Source organism: Pteropus medius, unplaced genomic scaffold (assembly GCF_902729225.1).
Source record: "Pteropus medius unplaced genomic scaffold, Ma_sr-lr_union100, whole genome shotgun sequence".
Lineage (NCBI taxonomy): Eukaryota > Metazoa > Chordata > Mammalia > Chiroptera > Pteropodidae > Pteropus > Pteropus medius.
In genome coordinates this window covers 4883727-4889956 of record NW_024354875.1, presented here as the reverse complement: position 1 = coordinate 4889956, position 6230 = coordinate 4883727, and the positions used below count along the sequence as shown (strand labels likewise).

At 37.8% G+C, this 6230-nt stretch overlaps 1 non-coding gene across 1 annotated transcript; it reads left to right on the top strand.

The window, feature by feature from the left end:
• The first annotated feature begins 2160 nt into the window (after positions 1 to 2160).
• On the top strand, positions 2161 to 2279 carry LOC120597330 (5S ribosomal RNA). The gene has a single exon (XR_005651369.1). It is a non-coding gene; the product is annotated as a 5S ribosomal RNA (ribosomal RNA).
• The last annotated feature ends 3951 nt before the right edge of the window (positions 2280 to 6230 follow it).

Here is a 6230-nt window from a genome sequence, read left to right as displayed (position 1 = left end):
TGCATACTCTTAAATTTGCTGCTGTGAGCTTATATTGCAGGGACTTACACATAATAATCATTTATTTATTGATTGGCGTTAAAACATTATATACGTACACAAAGAATTTTCATTTGTGGAGCTAACAGTAGCATGCTACAAAGCATAACAAACTTTCTGATGATTCTAAATCTGGAACTCTAAGTGTTGTAATTCACGGTGGTAACATGAGTTATTATGCATTCATGTATTTATTGCACAAATATTTTTGAGTATATTTCTTAGGCACTGTTGAAGGCACTAGAGATGGAGGAGTGAGGAAAATAGACAGAAATCCTTACCTTCAAAAAGATGTTTCGTGTTCATGGATTGGAAGAATCAACATAATTAAAATGACCTTATTATCTAAAGCATTACACAGATTTAATGTAATCCCCATCAAAATCCCAATGACATTTTTTTTTAATAAATAGAACAAAAAAATCACCAGATTTGTATGGTAGCATGAAAGACCCCGAATAGTCAAAGCAATCCTGAGAAAAAAGAACAAGGCTGGAGGTATCATTCTGCCCAAATTCAAATTATACTACAAAACAGCATGATATTAGCAGATAAACAGACATACAGATGATTGGAACATAATTGAGAGTTCAGAAATAAAGCTCCATATATATGGGCAAACAATTTTTGAAAATGGAGTCAAAAACATACAATGAAGGAAAAAAGCCTCTTCAATATATGGTGCTGGGAAAATTGGAAAGCCACATGCAAAAGAATGAAACTAGGCTACTATCTGTCATCATACAGCAAAATTAACTCAGAATGGACCTAAGACCAGAAACAATAAATTGCATAGAAAAAAGCATAGGTACTAAACTCATGGACCTTGGATTAAGAGAGGATTTTATGAATTTGACCTCGGAGGCAAGAGAAGTAAAAGCCAAAATAAATGAGTGGGACTCTATCAAATTAAAAAGTTTCTGCATTGAAAAAGAAACCATCCACAAGACAAAGACGCAACCATCCGAATGGAAGAAGATATTTGTAAACAACACCTCCAGATAAGGGCCTAATATCCAAAATATACAAAGAACTCATACAACTCAACAATAAAAAAAAAAAATCAAATAAAAAAATGGTCAGAGGACCTGAATAGACACTTCTCCCAAGACATACAAATGGCCAACAGGAATGTGAGAAGATGCTCAACATCACTACTATTAGGGAAATGCAAATCATAACCACGATGAGATACCACCTCACACCTGTAAGAATGGCTACCATCGACAAGACAAGTGATAACGTGTTGGAGAGGTTGCGGGGAAAAAGGAACCCTCATACACTGCTAATGGGAATGTACATTGGTACAGCCACTATGGAAAACAGTAGGAGGTTCCTCAAAAAACTAAGAACAGAATTACTGTATGACCCAGCAATTCCTCTTTTGGATATTTACCTAAAAAACTTGAAAGCATTTACCCACAAAGATATCTGCACCCCAATGTTCATAGCAGCATTATTCACAGTGGCCAGGACATGGAAGCAATCAAAGTGTCCTACTGTAGATGATCAGATAAAGAAGCTGTGGTACATATATACAATGGACTATTACTCAGCCATAAGAAAAGATGAAATACTGTCATTTGCAAAACATGGATGGATCTCGAGATTATCATGCTAAGTGAAATAAGTCAGAAAAAGTTGAGAATCATGAGTTCCTTCATATGTGAGACATAAAACTGAAAGCAACAAGAAAACATGACAAACAAACAGAGAGTGATGGACACAGACAGTGGGTTAGTCCTTACCAGAGGGAAGGAGGGGTGAGGTAGAGAGGGGGAAAGGGGGTCAAATATTTGGTGACAAAGGAAACTTTGGGTGGTGACCATACAATGTAATATACATATGACTTATTACTGAACTGTACACTTGAAACCTATCTGATTTTATTAACCAATTCACCTCAATGATTTTAATTTAAAAATAATTTAAAAAATTAAAATATTAAAATGATGGGATTATAAGGGAGACATCAATCAAAACAAATAAGAAAAAATATATGTGTAATATGATAAATGGCAACGAATTCTATTGGAGCAAATATAATAATGCAGAAAAGGAGTAGATTATGTCTGGGTTTGGGAGAGGGGAAAAATTACATATTAAAATAGGGAGTCAGCTGTCTACGGCCACGCCACCCTGAACAAGCCCGATCCCGTCTGATCTCAGAAGCTAAGCAGGGTCGGACCTGGTTAGTACTTGGATGGGAGACCACCTAGGAAGACCAGGTGCTGTAGGCATTTAAAAAATAAAATAAAATGATTAAAATAAAAATAAAATAGATAATTAATAAAATAGGGAGTCAGGGAAAATCTCATTAGGAAAATTGGATGCTCTCAAATAAAATACATGCAAGAGGTGAAAAGTGACTAAAGAAAATATCTGAAGAAAATAATTATTCCAACAGAGGAATTGTAAGTTCAAAGGGATGTGCCTGGAAGCTCAAAGGGCAACGAGCATGCCATTACGGTCTCAGCTGCGTTTAACCGTGATAAGACAGAAGGGAGTGTTGGCACGAGGTCATGCAGGGCACTGTCAGCGACTTTGAGTTTTATTTGAGTCACATGGAAGCCACTGGAGGTTTCGAGTAGGGTCATGAATTGACCCATCTTCTATTTTAATGAGATCTATCTGCTTGTCTTGACAGAAAGAGATTACAATGAGGTCAAAAGAGACCAACTCTACAATTTTCATTGTAATCGAACAGAAGATAGTGGTGATGCTGACTAAGGTGGTGGCTGTGGAGACAGTGAGAAACAGGGACGTTCCAGTAACTTTGAAAGTAGAGCCAAAAAAAATATGCTAAATGATGAGCTGTAGAGTCAGAGAGAAGTGGTCAAAGATGACGCCACTGTGTTCTGCCAGAGCTTCGGAAGTATGGTGCTGGAAGGACTAAGACTCACCAGGATGGGGAAGACTATTGAAGGAGCCGGTTTGGAGAGCACGTGAGTTTAGTTCTGCACACTGCATCAGTTAGCTAGGGCTGCTATAACGAAGAGGCACACGCATGGTGGCTTCAACAACATAAATTTATTGTTTCACAGTTCTGGAGGCTCGAAGTCCAAAGTCAAGGGACCAGAAGCGTTGGTTCCTTCTGAGGTCTGTGAGGAAAGTATCGGTTCTAGGTCTCTCTCTTTGACTTGGCAGATAGCTGTCTTTTCTCTACATCTTTTCACACTGTCTTCCCTCCTTGTATATCTTTGTGTCCAAATTTCCCTTTTTATAAAGATGTCTAGGGCCCCACCCTAGTGACTTTACTAGATTTCCTGTGTAAAGTATCTTCAAATAAGGTCACACTCTGAGGGACTGGGGGATTAGGCCTTCAACATATAAATTTGGGGGTGGGACACAATTCAACCCATTAGAGACAAAAGGAAGATCAAGCTGACAAAATGGCATGTTCTCTGTGTTCACTCCAGGCTAAGGGCTATTCTGAAAATGTAGTATCAATTCTAGAAAGAATACTCCACAACATGTTGAAATTCATTTCTTGAGGACAAGATCTCTCATTCTTTTTGTTTGCTTGATGGGTTAGTTTTTGATTCTACATACTTTTTATCATAGTGTCTTGAATATGGTAGAAAATACATAAATTGGAAAAATTTTAGCGGTAATTCACTGAAAATCTTTCTAAAAAAGGTTTTTTTCTTCTATCGGACATTTATAATCTTCCCTAAGAAGTATGAAGGCAGGCAGATATAGGAGTAAATAACTTAGCAACACAGTTACGTTACCAAGGACCATGGGCTGTTCATTTCTCACTTCTGCCATTCAGGTGCTGCTGTCATTCTCTGGCTGTACCCTCATCACCCCAAAATGGCTGCCACAGCTTCAAGCATTATATCTTCATGCAACCATGTTCAAAGTGAAGAAAGAGTGATTTCTAACATTTCTTTATTCACAAAAGAACTATACCTTTTCCAGAAAACTTAGACCATCAACTTTTGCAGCCTTCTTTTCAGATACTCAAAATTGTATCATGGGACCCACTTTCAAGGGAGACAAGAAATTGACTGTCTTGCAGTTTTAGTGTTTAACAAGGGCAAGAGGTTCTGCTCTCAAATTACAAAAAGGCTAGGGAGGACAATGTCTTCCACAACAAATCCTCAATAAGTGTTTAATAGGTGACTGACACATAATCATGGTGATGGAAGATCAGTGATGTCAGTGATTACTCACTTTTTCTTGGAACAAATTCTGGACTCCATAAGATATCTATTTTAATATTAGACAGTTGACTTCATAATTTCCAATCAAAGAAGAGGTAGCATCATATGTACTACTTCCAATTTACTTTACTTGGATTCTCAACTTAGAATTTCTGGGTAAAAATAGTATAGGCAGAGAGTCAAGAATGATGTAAGACATCATACAACAAAGAGAAAATTTGACTAAAAGCATCAGTACCATTATTTTCCTAAGTACTCATCGCCATGTGACAGGTAATTGTTAGCGAATTTGCAGCATGAGAGTTTCGGTGGTGCTATCGGAAGTCTTCCAAGTAAGAAACCAGATCAACTGACTTAAGAATTTCTTCTCAAGTTTCATGGTATGGTTTGCCTGTCTCACTTATCACTGAATCATCTTAGTACTGTTATTGACTTAAGCACTTAATATGTATACTGTTCCTTTTTCCCACAAAATAGAAAACCCCTTGAAAACAAAGGATATATCTTTTCCAGCAGTATCTTAACTATGGGTGATTTTTGCCCCTCAGAAAGTCAGGAGACATTTCTGGTTGTCAAAACTCAGGGTGAGGAAGTGCTATTGGCATCTAGTGGGTAGATACCAGGAATGCTGATAACTACCCTTCGATGCACAGGAGAGCTCCCTCCTCCACCACCAACGAACTGCTGTCTGAACCATAAGATCAGTAGTGCTGAGGGACTGAGAAACCCTGTTCACAATAATCCAAAGAAAATTTATCATTTAAAATTATAGACATTTGAATTGCATCAATTCTTATAACTAAGGACTCAGCTGGAGCCACTAATGTGTCATTTTAACACTTTGTCAGTGTGAACTGTTTGGGCACACAGGTTTCCCTATGCATGGTAATTTCCGGGCTCCCCATGCATGTGCAGACCTTCTGCAAAACTCAGTTCTAAGCTGACTATAGATGTTCCGAAAATATGTGCTGAGCAGAATTGAAATTAATTTGATGCTCAGACTTAGAAAATAATCTTTGGCTCCTTGCAAATATTTCTGCCAGTGGTTCAACCTTGTCGCAAGGGACTGAACTGAATGCAAAATTATATTGTAAGTTCTAACAGAAGTGCTTTTAAAAACTGTTAAATAATTGCAGATGACATATCTATTTCAGTTTCAGTGAGAACATCTGAGAAAGATAACGCAGTAGTTTGAGGCAATTTCCACCAACAATTTGAGGAAATTAGAAAAGACGCCAGAAAACAATACTGCAACAGAGGGAGATGAAACGCATGGCTTCCCAGAGGGACCAGGAAAGGAAAAGTGCTGTGGTCTCTTGCTGTTCTAAAGGCCCTTTCGATGATAAAGCATTTTATGCTGTACGTTCCCCAGCAGGACTGGTTAGACATCTCGTTCTGACCACGCGCAACCTAGCCTTTTTAAATTTCTGGTGGAGAAGATTAAGAAAAATATGTGTTTTGTGAGTAGGTGTTCTGTGTTACACTCTCGGGTAAGTTGCTTCACTTGTTGGCAATTTTGTTAAATTGTGAAAGAATTTAAAAAAGAGGGGAGATACGAGGAGGGCTTCTCTCCATTATGTTCAAGTGTTTGGCCAGAAGCTCCCCCGAGATTCTGTGATAGCTCATTTATAATATGGCGCAATTGGATCATCATTATACTTACATACCATCTGTTCACTTCTCTAATTCTGTTTTACCCACTTGTTTCCATTTTAACTATTTTCATCTAAAGCGATACGCATTTGCTAAGAAAATTCCAAGCATATTTGTGGTAGGAGGACTTCTGGACAAGTGGCTTTCGGAGTGCTGGAAGATATAATCTCATTTAGCATACATTTATCTATTTGATTTAGATCTGATTTTTGAGGCCTTATATTTGGGGAGTTCATTAAACTGCACATTTCACAGTCTTGCTGTTCTTTTCTTTTTAACGATGCTGTTTGGATTCAGGCACACATTCAGGAGAGTTGGAATAGAGCCAGTTTGTGAAATTTGGTATCTGAATTTCTAATCATTGCAGAT